Consider the following 22,315-nt stretch of genomic DNA (forward strand, 5'->3'; position numbering starts at 1 on the left):
AAATAAAAAAAAACTGCCCACTTTTATTCGGACAGAAAATATTTAACAATTCTTCAAAATTGCTAAAGTATTTTTTTATGCCAAATACTTCTATTCGCCAGTTCTATTGAGTCTCTTACCGCTGGTGGGGGAAAACTCAATATTGCGAAGGACCAAAATGAATAAATATAATTTTGATGCCGCAGCATCCAAAAGACAGCAGCAGCTCGTCTGTAAAAATTAAGGAGCAGAACGTCTCACAATGAGTGGTTGTAAGTCACTGATATATTTCAATAATATTTTGCTTAACTGTATCAATACAAAATATTTCTTAGGCTACTCTTTCATTACAATTCTTATCACTAAACTCTATGTTCTAAAAATACACACATTTTATAATCGAAGAGTTTTCCCACCATGCATGTGCCATAAAATCTTAAGTGTATAGCGCACACACAAACAACTAGCGATACCAGTGCATGTGGGATCTTCAACTCTTATCTTAACAGGCTATTTGAACACAGGCTATTTGCTCAAGAAGTATGGACTTGCCCCTGATGAAACTTATACCGTCGTATGGGGGGCAGTGGATATAAGTTGCTACAACAAAAATCAAAGCGATTCGAGAGCAGGTCCTAAACTGAACTTTTCCTAAATTTTGTGTGGGAGGTACCCGAAGGAGTCGATATTTGAACATCATCTAAGTCCGGTTGAAATTTCACTATGTGCAAGGTATGGACCAAATCGGTTAATTCCTTCAAGAGTTATCGCGCGCACAAATTTGCCGAACATTTTCGAACTTTTGTGGGGGAGGTACCTGAAGGAGTGGACCGATATGGCCCATCTTCGAACTTAAAATATTGCGAAAACCAAAATGTTAGACCAAATCGGTACATACGTTGTTGGGGAGGTATCGGAAGGAGTGGGCCGATATAACCCATCTTCGAACTTAAAATATTGCGAAAACCAATATTTTGGACCAAATCGGTCCATCCAGACAGACAGACGGACATTGCTAAATCGACTCCAAATTGTCTAAAAACACATTTCGTCCAAACATACTTGGGGTCTAAAACCAATATTTCGATGAGGCACATTTTGCCCGTATGAAAGTGTACATAGCCTCGTTAGCATAAATGTTGAGGGTATAAAAACACTTAATCGATCAAACTAAATAATTAAATATATTTCGAACCCCAAAATGATCCCAAAACTGTATTAAATCTGAAAAAAAAACATTTCAATTACGGTCTTGTACGTCATCCATTATACGTACATATGAGGCGCTCAGCGCCAAAACGGCATAACCCACATTTTCAAAAAAAATCAAACTGACTATGCTGGACGAACCGGAATCTTTTGTAATATATAATAAAAAAATCCCCAATTGCATAGATTAACCCTATGTTATTCTACATGCCGAAAACCGTTTTTCCTTTATTGAAAGTTTGTAAAAATGGCCTAAGCCACATGACAAAATCGAATACTGGAAAAAATACGTGTGGGTTAGGCATGTTACGTTTTAGTCAGGAGTATATTTGAAAAATAATATAAAAATAAATTTTCGAGAAGATTTTGTAAGTAAAAACCAAAGGTTATGTAATAAAGTTGACTTACGCCCTGGCGTCAATGTAGAATGTAAGAAGTTAATAATGTATCGCGATCAATGTGGTGGCCAAAACCGTAACATAAGAATGAACACTATTTGCACATACATAGTCAATAATTCGACCTTCTCAGTGGAACGGATAGACCACAAATTTTTAGTGTCTGGCCATTCATGCCTACCACGCGATCAAGATTTTGGTCTCATTGAAAAGGAAAAAAATATTATAAGGGTATTTTTACGCCTGATGATTGGGATCGTACGCCTGATGATTGAGATCGTCACGGCAAAAAGGGAACCATGTTACTTGGTAAAGATGACGACAGATGAAATAACAAGTAAAAAAGTATCAGTCGGCTTTGCCAACAGAGTTATACCCTCAGCCTGTGTTTATTGAAACAATTTTTTCCCAAAATACGTATGTATTTAGGGGGTTTTAAAAATTTTGGTCGTTTGAACAGACAAAAATGTTGATTAGGATTAAAGATCAAAAGTTTTGCGGAGGAGATACTAAAAGGAATGGATCGAAATTGACCGTTATGGAAGTGGATCTCCAGCCGCAAGATATGGTGCCACAGGGGGTTTTTACACTCTTCGGGCTGTTTGCTCAAGAAGTATGGACTTGCCCCTAAAAAAACGAATGTAAGTTGCTTCAACAAAAATCAAAGTGATTCGATATCAGGTCTTAAAGTGAACTTATCCGACATTTTGTGTGGGAGGTACCGGATAGAGTGGACAGATATAGTCCATATTTGAACCTGATCTATATCTGGTAGATATATTAGGATGTGTAAAGTATAGACCAATTCGGCCACTCCCTTCAAGAGTTACCATACGAACAATTTTTCCGAACATTTTTGAACTTTTGTGGGGGAGGTACCTGAAGGAGTGGACCGATATGGCTTATCTTCAAACTTAAACTATGTTTGGACAAAATATTACTAAGACCATATTTTGAACCGAATCGGCAGATCCGTTCGAGAGTTATCGTGCGCTCCGACCACCTTACACGGTGTCATAGGGGTTTTTTGCAACTTTCATGCTATTTTCTCAGGAAGTATGGACTTGCCCCTGATGAAACTTGTACCGTCGTTTGGAGGGCAGTAAATACAAGTTGCCAAAACAAAAATCAAAGCGATTCGAGAGATGGCCCTAAACTGAATTTTTCCGAAATTTTGTGTGGGAGGTACCCGAAGGAGTGGACCTATTGAGACCATATTGGAACCTCATATTACTCTGGTAGAAAGTTTACACTATACAAAGTATGGACCAAATCGATCACTCCCTTCAAGAGTTATCGTGCGCACAAACTTTCCGAACATTTTCGAACTTTTGTGGGGGAGGTACCGGAAGGAGTGGACCGATGTAGCTCATCTTCGAACTTAAACTAAGTTTGGGCAAAATATTACGAAAGCCAAAATTTGAACCGAATCTGTTCATCCGTTCGAGAGTTATCGTGCGCTCCAGCCAGCAGGACAGACAGACAGACAGACGGACGGACATGGCTAGATCGACTCCAAATTGTCTGAAACACATTTCGTCCAAACATACTTGGGGTCTAAAACCATTATTTCGATGAGGCACATTTTCATCGTATCAAAGTGTATATACCCTCCTTAGCCTAAAGGCTGAGGGTATAAACAGAACAAGAAAAAAAGTATCAGTCGGATTTGCCGACAGAAATATACCCTCAGCCTATGTGAATTGGAACTTTCATCTACGGACAGATCGAATGTATTTAGGGTCTTTTCAGAATTTTGTGGCACATTTTGGACATTTAAACTTGCCGACAAAAATGTGGGTTAGGATTAAAGTTCAAAAGTTTTGCGGCGGAGGGAATGGACCGACATAGCGCATTACGAAAGTGAATCTTATTTTGAGTCATATCTTTTGGATAGATATCGTGCCCACTAGTCATTTCAGTGAGTTATCGTACACCTGTTGGACCAGAATCATGGACTTGTCCACGAAAAACATAATAAGCTCTAAACAGGACCATAAAGAACATCATCGGTTTACATTTCCATTTCCATTTCCAAAGGATCTCCGAACAGACCCTAAACTGCACTTGGACACAAATGATGAACTTCTGTGGGGAGGTATCCTAAGGTGAGGACCGATATGGGCCATTTTAGAAGTTAATTATATTTAAACAAAATTATCCCTAAATTTTGGACCAAATCGGTTTATCAGTTCGAGAGCTATTATGCTCTCCAGCTACTACATATGGTGCCATAGGGGTTTTTTACAACTTTCCGGCTGTTTTCCCAAGAAGTATGGACATGCCGCTGAAAAAAACTTTTACCGTTGTAATTAGGACAGCGATTGCAAGTTGCTTCAACAGAAATCAAAGTTAGTCAAGAGCAGGTCTTAAAGTGAACTTATCCGAAATTTTGTGTGTGAGCTATATGAAGGAATGGGCAAATATAGTCCATATTCAAACCTGATCTATATCTGGTAGATATAATAGGATGTGTATAGTATGGACCAAATCGGTCCTTCCCTTCAAGAGTTATCGTGCGCACAATTTTTCGTAACATTTTTGGACTTTTGTGGGGGAGGTACCTGAAGGATTGAACCGATATGGTTTATCTTCGAACTTAAACTAAGTTTGTACAAAATATTATGAAGGCCAAATTATGGATCGAATCGGCAGATCCGGTCGAGAGTTATCTTGCGCTCCAACCACTACATACTGTGTCTTATTGGTTTTATTGAACCTTTTAGGCTGTTTTCTCAGGAAGTATGGTTTTGTCCCTGATGAAACTTTTCCCGCCGTATAGGGGGCCGTGAATACAACTTGCTACAACAAAAGTCAAAACGATTCGAGAGTAGGTCCTAAACTGAACTTTTCCGAAATTTTGTGTGGGAGGTACCCGAAGGCGTGGACCGATTGAGTCCATATTGGAACCTCATCTAAGTTTGGTAGAAATTTCACGATGTGCAAAGTATGGACCAAATCGGTTGCTCACTCCAGGAGTTATCGTGCGCACAAATTTTTCGAATATTTTCGAACTTTTGTGGGGGAGGTAACGGAAGGAGTGGACCGATATAACCTATCTTCGAACTTAAACTAAGTTTGGACAAAATATGGCGAAAGGCAAATTTTGAACTCAATCGGTTCATCGGTTCGAGAGTTATCGTGCGCTCCAGCCAGACAAACAGACGGACGGACATTGCTAAAACGACTCCAAATTGTCTGAAACACATTTCGTCCAAACATACATGGTGTTTTAAACAATTATTTCGATGAAGCATATATTGCACGTATGAAAGTGTATATACCCTCGTTAGCATAAATGCTGAGGGTATACAAATTGTACACACAAACATTTTTGTACCTATAACTAAAATATTTATTGCATAAGAAAATATGTAAAATGCATAAATTTTGCATATGCAAAAATTTATGCATTTTGCATAATTTTGCATATGTCATTTGTTTCGATTTCAATTTAATAAGAAGCCAAAAGTATGCCCAGACCCAAAATTTGCCATGAATTCGACCAAAAATAGGGGTTGCATAAAATTCCGCTTTCTAGTTATGACTCCTGCATGCCACAATTCTCAATACGATAATAAAGCAAAAATATTATTTTTTGTAATTTGATTATTTGGGGTTAATTCCCCGCCCTTGTCTACCCGCATTTTTTGCTCGAGATAAGTTAGATTGGTTTAAACATAACTTCTTATGAGTTGAAAGCTTTTCAAGCTTATAGTGGTTAAAATAGATTATGATGATTTGGTATTAGAAGCTTAAAGATGAGAGCTGCCACCTTGACCCCACACGGTTTTTTTGTAAGAGATGACGTATATGAATGTATCCATTTCCATTCCACAGATTTTCGCGTATATAATGAAAATAGGTGATATTTGATATTTGTAGCTCAAAGGGGAAAACTGTTCCCTTTAACGCCACCCGTTTATTTTGTAAGATATGACGTGTACTTACTTCCCGCTTAGTTTGGCCACATTTGGAGACTATATCTGTCATCATTCTATAGATATAGGGATATAAAATTTACATTTTTTGTAGGTACCTCCGATTATGATGCTATATCTCCAGATCAACGCGAAATTTCAAAATTTAAAATAGTCTACTTTAATTTTAGGTCATGCTGTAATATACTCTGAAATTTTCAGGAAGATCTGTTAAGCGGTTTTTGATTCTATAAGGCACAAACAAACAAACCAAAAAACGTACAAACAAACATTTTTCTATTTTATATATGGCAAAAAATGTTTTGCTGGGATATAGCGTGATTGGGCATCAAATATATGAAATGGGATGAAAATATTTATTGGAACTATAACCAAATCTGAACCTACTATATAAATAAGTAAAATATACCCATAACCAAAGTAAGTAAAAACCCCATAACCAAATTTCAGCCAATGTTGGCCGAAAATATAGATAATCAATTTAAAATGCCTGAAATCGAGGGGTACCGTTATATGGGGGTTATACCAAAACCTGGACCTATGTCCACAATTTTTGGCGGGAAAGTGTCTGCACCATTGGGAACTTTGCTAGTTATTATTCTATAAAAGGGAGAAACATATTCAGGCTATGTTATATAAAACATATTTTAAGTTATTTTGATAGTTAGATTCTCGATGAATCATTGCCAAAAATGCCACTTCAAATAGTAATCCGGAGTTTCCTATTATACGATTGTCTTTTTAATAATTCTTTTTGCCCCATCTGTTGGTTTTTATATAACTTTTCATTTTTTAACACTGTCAAGCTTTTCGCCTGTTTTTTCGCCATTACTGTTTGTTGTAAAACTGTATAGTAAATTCTTAAAAGATTAATATGTTCCCCGTGCCATCATTTAATATTGTCCCTGTCATTAACATTTATGTTAGCTCGCTGGGTATGGCTTACCTTAAAATGTTTCTTTGTGCAAGTTTTCAAATGATTTCAAAGGATTCAAGAGATTTACTTAAATATCTCTATCGAAAGCGTAAACTGAAGCAGCATTAGCAAAAACGACAGCAAGTAAAGTCAACCCACAAAGGGTTGTGTTCCTAATACAATGGCACAACATTGCACCTCTTATCTAAAATAATACAGACATAATTATGCATAAGCATGACCTACTTTCGAGTACGCAAATCCAAAGCCACAAGAGTGAACTGAAAACTAAACAAAAAACGATGGCAGTACAAAAACAGCCAGTATGTATTAAAAGTGTCGCACTATTTATTCATCCACCCAGCACGTCAGCTAACCATTCATTCATTTATGCATTCTGCGATTCTATAAAAGTAAGAATATTTCATGGTGGATGGTATAAAAAATTCGACACGTCCGAAGTTAATGCTATTTAACTTCTTATACCCTCCGCCTTTAGGCTAACGAAAGTATATACATTTTGATACGAACAAAGGCAGTAACCGAGTTGGTTCATATATGAATATGATCTATATAGGTGCAGTATTTCGAGTACCCAACACAAAATTTCGGAAAAGTACAGTTTAACACCTACTCTCGAATACCTTAGATATCTGTTGTAACAACTTGTATTCGGCAAGTCCATACATCCTGAGAAAATGGCCCCTATTGCACCATGGTTAAGTTAAAATTTTGAGTATTTTTCATATTTTGAATCAAGATATGAGTGTTTTTTAGTTTTTCATATGTTCCGAAATATTAAAAAAGGACAAACACTAATTAAAGACCATAAAAAAACAAAAAATTAAAATATTTTGTAAAAAAAATCAAACATTTTTTTTTAAAAAAATTTTATTTTTTCCACTAAATTTGAAATTTCACTAAAATTTAGTACCCGAGGAAAAGTCAAATAGCTCACTTCGGGTAACCGCTATGGTAATTTACGTTACGTTACCTAGTAAACAAACAAAGAACACAATATCTTTTATAGTTTCCGAGAAATAGCTATTCCAGAAATTTGCAAAAATTACGTATTTTCCAAAATTGGGAAAATATTTTCGTCTTTAGAAGCACGCCAAGCCCCCACCTTCCAATGTTTTGACCTAATGATTTGGTTTCCTTCAACGCCTCCGCAGTCTCCACATCAACAACAAACACAGAATCTAACACCACAAGTTGTGTTCAACGGCCTGGAAATGCATCATTCCTGGAATTCACTTGCAACGCGATTCAGGAAACAAATCTCACTGCCATCTGTAGATTGCAACGTTGCGATGGTTACAACATTCTGCGGGTCATTTGCACAAGAAGCGGTGGGGGAGGACTTGCCTTCCTAATACACCAGTCTGTCCAGTACATACCTATGTCGCTTGAGCTTGACTCTAGTGAACAATACATGGAATGTATTGGGGTAGCGGTAAATTGTGGTACTGTCGAGATAGAACTGCTTAATGTTAATGTTAATAACTGTGTCCTGCGTTATATGCTCGATATTAGTTCGTTTTTAGAGGACAAGAACCGTCAGGTGTTATTTTGCGTGGTGAAGGAAGACGCTCCTACGAGGATTAGAAAAGATTGCCACAGCTTGCCAGATATCACTATTGTGGCACCAGATCATCATCTCCGTAAATAAACTTTCCTTAACCATGGGAAAACTGAATGGCAAGGGTTCAGGGAATTTACTAATCATCACGCCAGAGAGCTGTCCATTCCCTCAGATCCTCGGGAAGCTGAGAGGGTTTTCCGGGACAGCCACATACCTGCTGATGGAATACCCGAAATATGACCAAATTTCCCAGCAGATGCGACAGAACTAGCAAATGAGCGTGATGAGCTTCGTAGTACGAACCCCGAAGGTCCAAGAGTTACAAAACTTACTCCTGAAGTCAACAGCCTAGTAGGAGAACATAGGCGGAAAAAGTTGTACAGGACTAATTAAATTTTCACTCTCGGATCTGGGAAGGAAGGATGGTAGAACGGCTAATGGTTTCATCAACCCACACGGTTTGTAAGCGTGACACAATGTGGAGTCTGTTTACCTACAAACCAGAAGTTCCCATGTACAATTCCAGCAGCGGACAAAATAAAAATGTGGAGTGTGGTGAAATGGAACATAAATTTAGCTCAACATTTCTAAAAGTAGAACAAATTTTTCCATCTTACTACTTGATACGATATGACCCTATTAAAATAATAAGTTAGTAGGTTGATTTGTTAGCAATTATGGCTACGAAAAATGACAATGTAAACCCGTTATTTGGTAATGGGCGTTTTTGCTGGGCTGTGTTTCCTCATATCAATGTTGCTTTCATAGTTTGTCTTAAAGTTTCCACTTCAGTTATTGATTATCTTTATTGTTGTTTTCTGCTGCAAAAGTTTCTCCCTTAAAACTGCATTTTAATTGAAGACGACACATACAAATTAATTTATTTCCGTGAAATCTTGAATAACTTTTTTTTGTTAGTAAAACACAAGCAGCCACTTCAATCGACTTCAATGAAAATAACCCAAAAACAACGACAAAAAAGAATAAGAATACTTTTGTCATTAAACCTAGATTTTTGTTTATTTTGTTGTTGTTTTCATTTCTGAAAGTTGCTTCGTTGTACTTGTTGTCTATTGTTGTTATAGTAAATGAAGTCGCAGACATAGAATTGCAATACTCAATCGGTTAATGACCTGCAACCTCGACAACCATCTACCCACTAGCGCCCTGCATTTCATTTCGTTGTTGTTGTGAACGTGAATTGAGACTCACTTCCCTCGGGTGGGAACTTAAATAAACTTTTCGCAAAATCGAAATACTTAGACAAGCCTGGCAGACTCTCTTTATTTTGTTGTTGTTGTTTCTATTTGCTGCTCTCTTCTTTGTTTTTCTTGCATTCTTTCATTTAGTTTTCCTTAGAGTTGGGTAATCTAGTTCCCAGTTCCTTGTACTAGTTCCAAAACGTATGAGTATTATCATGAAATGTAACGTGTAATATTAAGTATACGCAGTTTGTTCAAAGAAAAAATGTGGGCCATTGGAACTGCGAAGTGAACGACATAGTTCCATATAGTTCCTTTGGCACAACTCTAGTTTTCTTACATTCTCAGGAATTTATTCACTTTTTACCACAAATATGCTTATTTACGTAGCGTACGGTGATTTATTTAAAGTGGAGAGACAGATATAAAATGTCATATGATGGGAAATGTTTGTCTGAATATGTATCTTACTTATATAGGTGGCCCTCTGCAGAACATTTCTCCATCAACTTGTTTACTCCATCGAGGCCATGAGCTTCCATTTCTGCGTGCGCCGCCATGCGACCCGTATTTATACGCCTTTAACCCTTCGTTGGACACAAATGTTGTTTGTCACATTCGTAACACATAAGTCTGGTCAGAACCATACTATGATTTATATTTCTTAGTGAACTTAATTAACATTTTCATAAAAAACGTTGTAAAATATGTTCAAAGGATCCTAATATTAAATAAGTAATCCTTATTTTTCAAAAAAACATGCCGAAAAACTACAAAATTTAATTAATATTATCAAGATAGTAAAATCTGACATATGCCTATGAAGTACAAATTCGTATTTTTGTTTGTGTTCTTCTGTTAAACTATCACAAATCCTGCCTGAAAAATGCAGGTATTTATACTCCCAGGTGCTATTTGTATAATTCTTCAGTAGAATATTCAAACTAAATTTACCATAATTATACATTCTTCTTGAAACTTCATAATATAAATTCACGTTTTGTCATAATTCTAGCAATGGTATTTTCAGATTTTAGATAAGAAATCTTCATAATTCATTCATATTACAAATAAGGAAAAATCTCAGGAATTCATATTGAATGAATCGATACATAATGCTAAAATACCTCCAAAAATGCTCGTCCTCCTAAGATTGATAACCCGTAAAGTTGTTTTAGTTTTCTAACGTTTTTTGCTTCTCCTGTAAAATTGTGTTTTTTTAGTTACGTCTTTAGGCATTTATGGCGTTTTGTTAAAAAGTAAAACATAAATTTATGTGGAATGGTTGGATATTATAGATTATATTCACATTCAATAAAAAATAACTTTTTTTAAAAACTACTTTCTGACGTAATGACAAAATAAAATAAATAACTGCAACGAAAAACTTGCATACACTCGGTGAGCGAGCTTTTTTACACTTCTATGTGGTATATTCGATGTTTGTAAAAAATACAAAAAAATGTTTGACCCTAGTACACATATTCATAAACTGCATAAAATGCCAATACGATGTCCATCAGCCCGCCCGTCTGTTGAAAATTATATAATTCATATGACTTTTGGCGGGTCTGCAAGAGAACGAAGTCTTTTGAAAGCCGTCAGAATCCAAAGAATTTCTATAACACTGTGCAACAAAATGGAGGTGAAAGTCTGGGGCACGGAAAATTCCTCTTGGGGAAGAAAGGTCTTGGTTAGTATATTAAGAACCCCGAATGACAGATCCGCCGTGAGTCGAACTTCCGCGTTATGGCGTGATGAAATTTTTCCTAGAGACCCTGTAAGGCATCAGGAATTAGCTTTATATCTTTGTTCACTGTTGTTTTAGCTTATTTTTGAGATAACATGTCTTCAGTCGAATCGAATGAGCACTTCGAGCTTCTAACTCGCTTCCTTCAATGTCCTTTTCGTCCTTTATTTTAAGAGCCGCTATAAAAGTACCACAAGATGACGTTTTCAGCTTCGTAATATTCTGCAAAAATGTCGCTCAGAAAATTTTAGGTACGGCTCTCATTGACAACTAATCGACTTTGTCGCGTTTTCATAGTCATTTTTGACATTTACCCCTATTTGCTCAGAAATAAACTGTGTTTTGTGTTTTTGTATGTTCTGTAACGAATATACAAAAAACAAAATATAGTCCTTTCTGAACAAAACAGGGTAAATGCACAAAACGAGCTTCCAATATGATCTGCATCGGTTCACTCCTTCGGGTAACTACCACACAAAATTTCGGAAAAGTTCAGATTAGGACCTGCTCTCGAATCGCTTTGGTTTTTGTTGTAACAACTTGTATTCACCTCCCGCTATACGACGGTACATGTTTCATCTAGGGCAAGTCCATACTTCTTGAGAAAATAGCCTGAAAGGTTCAAAAACCCCTATGGCACTGTGTGTTGTGGTTGGAGCGCCAGATAACTCTCGAACGGATCTGTCGATTCGACCCAAAATTGGCCTTGATAATAAGCCATATCGGTCCACTCCTTCAAGTACAAGGTGGCGCAAAAGTAATCTTCCTATCAGAAAATGCTATAATTTTTGCGATTGGCCTCTAATGTCAGTTCTGTTTTGACATTTGTGTAGTAGACACATGCAAAATAGACGTTAATAAACAATGTTACGCTTCACTGCTCCAGAACGCGGAATATTGGTCAATATTTATTTGACCAATAATCGGTCGGTGACTTTGGCACAACGTGAATTTCGTCTCAAAGGTTTAGCCGCTCGCCTCGAAGAGACTGGCACAACACGAGATGCTGCCAGGCATGGCATACCCCGGAGTATCCGTTCTGCAGAGAATATTGCTGCTGTAGCCGAGGATGTCATGGAAGCGCCGTCGACATAGACCAGACGACGTGCCACGCAAATGGTTGACGGTCTTTACAGCGAATTTTGGTACAAGATTTGAAGATGTTTCCGTACAAAGTCCAGACGGTGCATCAGCTGTTAGATGCTGACCGCCAATCGCGTCTAACATACGATCAAGCCATCCTTAATCACCACCAAGAGGAAGATGATTTTTCATCAAAAATAATCATGAGTGATAAGGCGCTCCAGACTTCTTTTTGTGGGGCTTTTTGAATTCGCGGGTTTATGTCAACAATCCTCAGGCTCTTTCAGCTCTTAAAGACAATATGCGCCAAGAATGTGAGGACCTATCGCCGGAAGTTTTGGCCAAAGTGATGGAAAATGCCATAAAAAGGGATCAAATGACACTAAACTGTGGCGGCGGCCATTTATCTGATATCATATTCTCGACTTGATGTAAACAAAATTAAAAGACCAATTAAAAATAATCCACAAGAAGAATCAAACTTTTTCACCAGCCAAAATACCACGGAAGATTACTTTTGCGCCACCCTGTACCTCTCCCACAAAAGTATAAAAATGTTCGTAAAAATTGTGCGCACGATAACTCTTGAAGGGAGTGACCGATGTGGTCCATACTTTACTCATCCATATATATTTACCAGGTATAAGTCAGGTTCAAATATGGTCTATATTTGTCCACTCCTTCATGTACCTACTACACTTTAAGACGTGCTTTCGAATCTCTTTGATTTTTATTGAAGCAACTTGCATTTGCTACCTCAATTACAACGATAATTGAGGGGCAAATCCACACTTCTTGAGAAAACAGCCCGAAAGATGTAAAATACCCCTATGGCACCATATGTAGTGTCTGGAAAGCACGATAACTTTCGAACTGATCAACCGATTTGGTCCAAAATTTGTCTTGGTCATATTTCCATTCCTTTAAGTATCTCCTCCCCAAAACTTTTGAACTTTAATCATAATCCACATTTTTGTCGGCAAGTTCAAATGTCCAAAAAATTCTGAAAAGACCCTATATACATTCGATGTGTCCGAGATGAAAGTTTCAATTTACAAAGTAAAGCTGGCAAACTATCGATAGTCGAACTATCGTTTTGATCACTGTCGTAAAGCTTTGTTTATAACAGACTCTGATGCAACTATTTTTTAAATAATTCGCCTTTGTTTTACGACAGCAATCAAAACGATAGTCGGACTATCGATAGTTTGCCAGCTCTATTACAAAGCCGACTGATACTTTTTTACTTGTTTCAAAACTTTTCCATAATGATTGCGACATTTTCTAGCATCCGGTAAATGTGCCTTGTTTCCAAGACGATTGGCATTCTCCTTGTCCGAAACTCTTACCTCGTGCAAAAATGTTTCACTATTGAGCTATAACTGCGATATCTAGCGTGGTTATTATTACACTACACAATTAAAACTGTGGGCTCCCTGTAAAAAATAGGATGTAACCAGGGTTTCGGAGTCGGAGTCGGAGTCGAGCAATTTTGCTGGAGTCGGAGTCGGAGTCTGAGTCGAAAAAAATAACTCGACTCCGACTCCGGCGAAATTCTTTCCACTTTATAGAAATACAACATTAAATTTGGTACAATAACATTTTTTAAAAAATCATTATTTATTTTAAAAGAAAGATATAAGAAAACATATATGCTAACGGTATATTATACTAAGTTAAATGACGATTCACAGGATATTTATTATCCTCTGAAGTGTAGTCTATTCATCCCTATTTTGTTGATCCAATTGATTCTTTAAATTTTTGCAAACAAAAGTAATGCTCTATGACAATCGAATTAAGATTGGACCTGTAACCTCTTTCGTCAGAAATCTTACTGGTCTTTTCACAAAGGTCTATTGGTATTCTTATCTTGTTTTTTATGAGAAGTCATTCTTGTTTTCTATTAAAGACATTGTGGTCTCTATAGGAAATCTTACCTGGGGGAGAAAAAATTCCTTTTCAGAATGAAAGCCCCAATTGAGAACCCAAAGGATCCCATAGCTGAAATTTCTGAGTTATGACATAATGAATTTTTTGATTGACCTCTATCAATCATTGAGAAAATAGCTTTATATCTCTGTTTGGAGATATTGTTACGCTTCTGAATTAGGGCAACATAAATTCGTTGTTGGTCAACGACAGATTCATCCCGCCATAACTCAGAAGTCTGACAAACGGCGAAACTTTCTTCTAGGATTCATTATATACTCAATGAGGGCTTTAGATGTAGACATTCTAATAAACGGATATGTCAGCCAGTAACAGATATAGTTCATGTGTATCCGAGTTTTCTACACAATCAATTGTCATACGAAATTCAATGAAATACATAATCATAGAGTTTTCATGAGGAAGGATCGAGTAAAAGTGATAAAGGACAATGAAAACATGACAATATCGATTTCTTGTCCTAGTGGACCGACCCTACATAAAATTTTCCTAGCAACATTTTTGTAGAATATTTTCATGCACGAGATCTCATCGCCTGCTAATTTTTCAGTTCCAGAAAACATCCATCTGCCTACGTGCTGAGTGGTGTACACAATATATCTCAAATATTTCACTGAAATTATCCACTCGACGCCAAAGTTCAAAATGTGAGCGCTGAATTTTATTTTAAGGGTGATCCCTACTTATAAATTTCAGAAAAAAAATAGAAAGTTAATTTGCATCCTAGAATATGTGATCAAATATTTAAGTCGATCGGAACAATATTGTCTTAGTATGAGCGTTGGATGGGAACAATATATTTTATTTTTTATGCAGCATATAAACTGTGTTTTTCGAAAAATCGGCCACAAAAATATATGACGATTGGTTTCGTAGACGGCCTCAAAACTTCGTAACATTTTTCTCTTTCAGATGAAGAAAAAAAAAATCTGTGAAAAAAAATTAGTAACAATTAAGCAAAAATTAAGGCTAAGCACACTAAAATGTTGGCTAACATCTAGTTTGAAACTTGGTCATGAATTGCTTATAATTTTGATTGCATGTAGTCCTTATGATTTGTATTGCCCCTTCATTTTCACATACAGTCGAAATCGCTTATAACGTCGGTCAAGGGACCAATTGAATTTGCCGCTATAACCGATATGTCGTTATAAGCGATAGGGCTATAAAGGGCCCCAGAGATTTGACACTTTTAGATATCGTCGTTATAACCGATATGACGTTATAAACGACTACGTTATAAGCGATATTTTGAAAGCTTAAAGATTTTCTCACGCTGAAGTAGTCCATCCAGAATATACTCGGGCAAAAGAGAAAACTTTCAAACTTTGTTATTTGCCAATGTAAGATTCGGAAGAAACAATATGTTCGAATGTATGAATATGTAAGGAAAAACTAACACATTAGCCTATATAGGCCAAAATATTCATTTTTAGTGGTATATGAATTCATTATCGGAGTCGGAGTCGGAGCCGGAGTCGTGAAAAAAAAATCGTCTGGAGTCGGAGTCGAGCCAAAAATACCTCGACTCCGAAACCCTGGATGTAACTCTTTTATCTGACCACGTACATCAACATAATTTAAATCAATGGAAAGGTCAAGAGTTCCACTTTCAAATATAACTTACGTGATTGAAACATGTGTTCCAGCAATAAATATAAAGTCATTATATTAAAAAAATCACACAAATGTTTTAGTCCATTTAAACCTCTAAATGTTATCTGACCATTATCTACAATTGCAGGCATATTCTTTATCGTAATCCTAAACCGTACTTACAATTCCCCGCCGATCACCTATAGAGATGCTACATAATTGGGTAAATATTTGGTCCATTTCACCCCCTAAATATTCACGATCATCGCCAAAAACTATAGGCGTCTATTCTGGTCTGAACCCGACCTCCATACAAAACTTCGTGATGATTGGTATACCACATGGGGGATCTACGACGAATATTTCGCGGTGTTACATGAATTTTTCGAAAAACAAACTTATAATACCCTTTTCACATTGTGGTGTAGGGTATAAATAAGCTATTACAATATTTCTCGGATATAAGCACTGTGGAAAATGCAAGCAAAGAAGTGCATATAAGCGGGGGATTCATATATCGAAATCCCGTTTATAAGCACAATCAGTGCCTATATACAAATCCCGCTTATAAGCACTATCGGTGCATATATTAATCAAACAAAAAAAGCCATTTCATTCATAAGAAAACATCCCACTTCTTTGTGTAGTATTAGGCTCGGAAGTTACGAATATTTAAAAAGAGAAGAATCTTAATTATTTTTATTCCTAATGGTTCGGCCAGGCCAAACCATGAAATATTCTGACCTAATATAGAATAATTAGTTTTCATGCTGTTACGAAAGTACCAATGTTCACAATTTTAGGCAAAGAAGTCTTTTGACCACTGAGAACCTCAAAATACCTAAAATCGGACGGTACCGATATATGACGGCTATACCAAAACTTGGAAACATAAATGCAAAATTATAGCTAATTCGGTCTGAAAATGTAGATGAAAACCTCAAAATACCTGAAATCGGACGGTACTGTTATATGGGGGCTATACCAAAACTCGAACTGCAAACAAAAGACTCATCTTTCCAAAATTTCAGCATTCTAGACGGAGGAACGGAAATGCATAGATCGAATCCGAATTTTACCCTGATAAAGAATATTTATACTTTACAGTGTAGCAAATGATTACTTCAATGATTTACAAACGGAAAAACAAAGTTAAAACACACTTCATACTATGGTGGAGGATATAAAAAGTCCATTATTTTTGCCTGTGCATTGTCTAAAATAGAACTGCTCTATATATTCTACTTCATGAAGAAATTTATTGGCTTGCTTGACAGCCTTACGAATAATACTTATTACATTTATAACATTGTAGGTTGTTACTGCTTGTCAAAAATCACATCGTATGTAAATACAAAAACATGCCTTTTTAACTGAGTAAACAATATTCATTGATTCTCTAAATTTGTCAAAAAATGTTTGCCTTTTTACCACCGCCATAACCAGTCAGTAGATCGAGTAAATGGTTTATTTATTTTTATTGCAATTAGCTCAGCTTTCTGTAAAAGCATATTGGCTGAAAGAACAGCTCTAAACGCACGCATTTCGAAGACTGCCTGCTCATTTTGCGTTTTATATTAAGATTTCTTCACGAGTATTTCTCCACTTTACTGTCTTTTTCACGTATATGTTTACCATATTTAACGCCTATGAAAAATTTTACTATCATCCAAATTGTTTTGAGCCGGTGCATACAAACGAATTTGTTTAAGCGAAAATGAAAGAATGATGACCAAATTTCAAGTCCTTATAAGAGGGGAATGCATATAAGCGGGATGCATATATCGAAATAATGCCAATGTATTTTGAACCAAAAATAACATTTGCACAAATTTCAATGCTATTAACCGGGGAATGCTTATATCCGGGGTGCATATAAGAGGGAAATACTGTAACTAACTCCTCCTTCACAGTCCAATATAATATTTTGCAATAGGTATTGGTTTCGTTTTTGGTATTTGTTTTAAATATATTTATTTGCACGTAAATTGTTTTGATTTTTTTGGTCAATGACTGGAACCACTGTGTGTTGTCCAGATATTGTATATATTTTTTAAGCATTGTACATATTTTGGGGCAGGGTCACTTGGATTTACTTCACGATTTTTTTATTATTTGTCGATTTTCCGCTTAAATAAAAATAAATTTTGTAAACACTTAAACATCTACGAATATATCGACGCCTCCAAACAATAGTATGCTAAGTAGACTTAGCATGTTTTCAAGTTCTTTACATTTTTATATTTAACGTCCTTTATCTTAAATTCTGTCAAATTTTGGTAATAATCGGACAATCCGAACAGAAGTTATAAACAAATATTTACTTAGCATAGTAATGAAGGTCAAAAAAATTTCCAAACTTTTAGAGCTTGTCCTGCAAAACTCACTGTTCAGAATAAGCAAACTATTATTTGGAGGTGTCGAACGTCCTTTAACTTAAATTCTGTCAAATTTTGGTAATGATCGGTCAATCCGAACAGAAGTTATAAACAAATATTGACTTAGCATAGTAATGAAGTTCAAAAAAATTTCCACACTTTGAGAGCTTCTTCTGCAAAACTCACTTTTTAGACTTAGCATACTATTATTTGGAGGTGTCGATATATGGAATGTTGTTAACGAGTTATGCATTCATTTTATCATAAAAATAAATAAGACCTTTTTAAATATTTTTTCTTTTTATGAGAATAAAAACCGCTGTAACTTTTGTGCGCATCGGCCAATTTTATGAACGCGAAGGGATTTGAAACCAAAATTTTTTCCAACAAGAAAAAAAGTATCAGTCGGCTTTGCCGACAGAGATATACCCTCAGCCTGTGTATATTGAAACAATTTTTTTTCCCAAAAAACGTATGTATTTAAGGGGTTTTAAAAATTGTTGGCGTTTGAACCGACAAAAATGTTGATTAGGATTAAGGACCAAAAGTTTTGCGGAGGAGATAATGAAAGGAATGGACCGACATTGACCGTTATGGAAGTGGATCTCCAGCCACAACATATGGTGCCATAGGGGATTTTTACACTCTTCGGGCTGTTTGCTCAAGAAGTATGGACTTGCTCCCAAAAAACTTTTACCATCGTAATTGAGGCAGCGAATGCAAAAATCAACAAAAATCAAAGTGATTCGATATCAGGTCTTACAGTGAACTTATTCGAAATTTTGTGTGGGAAGTACCGGATGGAGTGGACAAATATAGTCCATATATGAAACTGATCTATATCTGGTAGATATATTAGGATGTGTAAGGTATGGACCAATTCGGCCACTCCCTTCAAGAGTTACCGTACGAACAATTTGTCCGAACATTTTTGAACTTTTGAGGGGAAGGTACCTGAAGGAGTGGACCGATATGGCCTATCTTCGAACTTAAACTATGTTTGGACAAAATATTACTAAGGCCAAATTTTGGACCGAATCGACAGATTCGTTCAAGAGTTATCTTGCGCTCCAACCACTACACACGGTGTCATACGGGTTTTTTGCAACTTTCAGGCTATTTTCTCAGGAAATATAGACTTGCCCCTGATGACACTTGTACCGTCGTATGGGGGCAGTGTATACAAGTTGCTAAAACAAACATCAAAGCGATTCGAGAGATGGTCCTAAACCGAACTTTTCCGAAATTTTGTGTGGGACGTACCCGAAGGAATATTCCGATTGAGTCCATATTGAAATCTTAGCTAAGTCTGGTAGACATTTCACTATGGGCAAAGTATGGACCAAATCGGTTACTCCCTTCAAGAGTTATCGTGCTCACAAATTTTCCGAACATTTTCGAACTTTTGTGGGGGAGGTACCGGAAGGAGTGGACCGATATAGCCCATCTTCGAACTTAAACTAAGTTTGGGCAAAATATTACGAGAGCCAAAATTTTAACCGAATCGGTTCATCCGTTCGAGAGTTATTGTGCGCTCCAGCCAGCCAGACAGACAGACGGACGGACATTGCTCAATCGACTCCAAATTGTCTGAAACACATTTCGTCCAAACATACTTGGGGTCTAAAACCATTATTTCGATGAGGCACATTTTGCCCGTATGAAAGTGTATATACCCTCGTTAGCATATGTAAATGCTGAGGGTATAAAAATCGTAGAAGTGCTCACAATTTTTTTAATTTTTTTCAATTGGAATTGCAAAAGAAATTTGGTTTTTACAATATACAAATAGCTTTTATGTTTTATTTCGTAATCAATACTTTTGATAAGAAAAATTTGAAAAGGTCTCTAAATAAAGTAACAAACACTGACTCAAACAAAATACAGTCAAGTTGTAACCCATTTGTAATTATTGTAACCCTCTACAGATGAAAAACTCTTAGTCGCTAAATCCACACTGATGTACAAATCCAAGTGATTGCATCCAAAAAATCCTGAATCTATTTACTTTCATTTTCTTTTTTTGCATGCATCAAAACTTTTTGAAGAAATGTAGGTTTTCTCAGCTCCTCAGACTTTTAAGAATATCACGTTTTTCACTCAGTCTTTTGCAACAGTTGAAGAACTTTTTTCTCTCTGCATATTTGGCTTAATTTTTTCCATATCAAAGAAAATTGTTGCAGTAATTTAAAACTGGATGTTATTATACTTGTTGTAGATTGTTTTACTTTGATAATCTTCATAATTTATTACGTTATGTTCATCTCGTTAATTTCATGTTTTGTTTTTCTCATTCCAGATGAGTTATCTGCAAAGCAACCAGAAATATTTTAAGATAAGAAAGGATGAATAACAGAAATGCCCATTTTTGTAGAGTTAACGTAAGTTGCAAAATGTGAGTAAGTAAAAGTTGTGCGTATAATTGTTTGAAATGCACTGTTGAAATTTTGCTTGTACAAACGAATAACCTAAAATGTGCTTAACCTAAATGTGTGCAGAGGAAAAGCATCCCCAGGAAAATTATTTTAATCATTTTCGAAAATACTACTAGAAAAAAATCTTTTCGGAAATACAATGGACCTATGCTAAGATAATAATAATTGCTCCACAAACATCCCTGAAGGGACAAGGGAGACTTCTCTCATATCAATGAGTGCACCCCGATTCATATTGGCTCAATGATATGGGACCTACTTTTTATTGTCGAGTCCGAACGGCGTGTCTTATGACACCACTTGTAGATACGTTTTTCATGGCTTAAATACTCAGGAAATGTCGCTAACATTACTGATAGGTAATTTGCCAGTTCGCAATATTTAATATAGAGCTGTATAATTTCGGAACCGTAGCTTATATTACTCCTAGGGTGTTTGACATTGAAAATGGTCCAAGTTTTGATATAGCCACATAGAACCGTATCTCCCGATTTTCGGTATTTTTAAGGTTTCAACCACATTATCTTACAAAATGGCTGACATTTTGAACTAGTCGTTTGGGCTGCAACACTTGTATTCAAACATTTGTGGGCGAATATCCACATTTTGATATTGCCCCACAGAACGGTACCTCCCGATTTTCGGTAACTTAAATGTTTTACTCTCAAATTTGGTATTTAATTTTCGTTGTGAGTAAATAACATTTGTACAGAGAATTGTACGTACAGATGCACGTTTTCGTACATCCCGATATTCGGTATTTTGAAGGTTTAACTCCATTGTTCAACAGAAATGGAAAAATGGTAGATGCTCCTTTGGACCTATAAAATACTTCTGCATAGAATTGTTTTTATCCCCTCATCATTTATGCTAACAAGGGTATATACACTTTCATACGGGCAAAATCGGCCTCATCGAAATAATGGTTTTAGACCACAAGCATCCGTATTCGAAAAACCGTTTCAGACAATTTTGAGTCAATTTAGCAATGTCCGTCCGTCTGTCTTTCTGTCTGCCCGGCTAGCTGGTGCGTACGATAACTCCCGAACGGATCAACCGTTCGCAATATTTTGTCCAAACTTAGTTTAAGTTCGAAGATGGGTTATATCGGTCCACTCCTTCAGGTACCTCCCCCTCAAAAGGCAAATCAGTGCCTCAAGATTTTCGATATTTACAAGGTTTTTAGCCTCAGTATCGCACCGAAATGGCTCGTTGGGGGTATAAAACTATCAACCCGAAACTTGTCAGTATAGGTCCACGTTTTCATATAGCCCCCATAGAACGGTACTGTAAAGGTTTTACCCTCAATATCCCGCCGAAATGGCTGAAATTTTGTATTAAGTTTTCGTTGGGGTAGAAACCTTTCCACACCTGAAATTTGTCGGAATAGGCCCCAGTCTCTATATAGCCCCATAGGACTGTATTTTGCTCACTCAGAACTCACAATGCAAAATTACAGCCAAATCGGTTGGAAAATGTGGGTAAAATCGTCCAAATTTCGAAAATCGGGAGGTACGTTTATATGGGGGCTATAGCTAAACGTAGACCGATATTGACCATTTTTTGCATGGAGTATTTGGTTCACTCAGAACTTAAAGTGCCAAATTACAGCCAAATCAGTTGGAAAATTTCGCTAAAATTTTCAAAATACCGAAAATCTGTGGGTACATTTATATGGCGGCTATACCTAAACGTGGACTTATATTGAATATTTTTTGCAAGGAGGTAGTTTAATTACTCAGAACTCAAAATGCAAAATAATATCGAAACCAGTTGGTTCATTTGGTCAAAATCGTCAAAATACCACAAATCGGGCGGTACCTTTCTATGGGAGCCAGGGACGTACGTAGGGGGGCATAGGGGGCCCCATGTACACATATTAGGTTCGAA

At 36.5% G+C, this 22,315-nt stretch overlaps 1 long non-coding RNA gene across 1 annotated transcript in view; it reads left to right on the forward strand.

Moving 5' to 3' along the window:
• Nucleotides 1-22,315, forward strand: part of LOC141389065 (uncharacterized) — a 236,239-nt gene that overhangs the window by 189,033 nt on the left and 24,891 nt on the right. Inside the window, exon 2 of the long non-coding RNA XR_012408979.1 lies at nucleotides 20,290-20,385. This is a non-coding gene — a long non-coding RNA (uncharacterized lncRNA). The remainder of the gene's footprint in view (nucleotides 1-20,289; nucleotides 20,386-22,315) is intronic.

The sequence above is a fragment of the Musca autumnalis genome, unplaced genomic scaffold (genome assembly GCF_047663935.1).
Source record: "Musca autumnalis isolate F117 unplaced genomic scaffold, ASM4766393v1 scaffold_1, whole genome shotgun sequence".
NCBI classification, from domain to species: Eukaryota; Metazoa; Arthropoda; class Insecta; order Diptera; family Muscidae; genus Musca; species Musca autumnalis.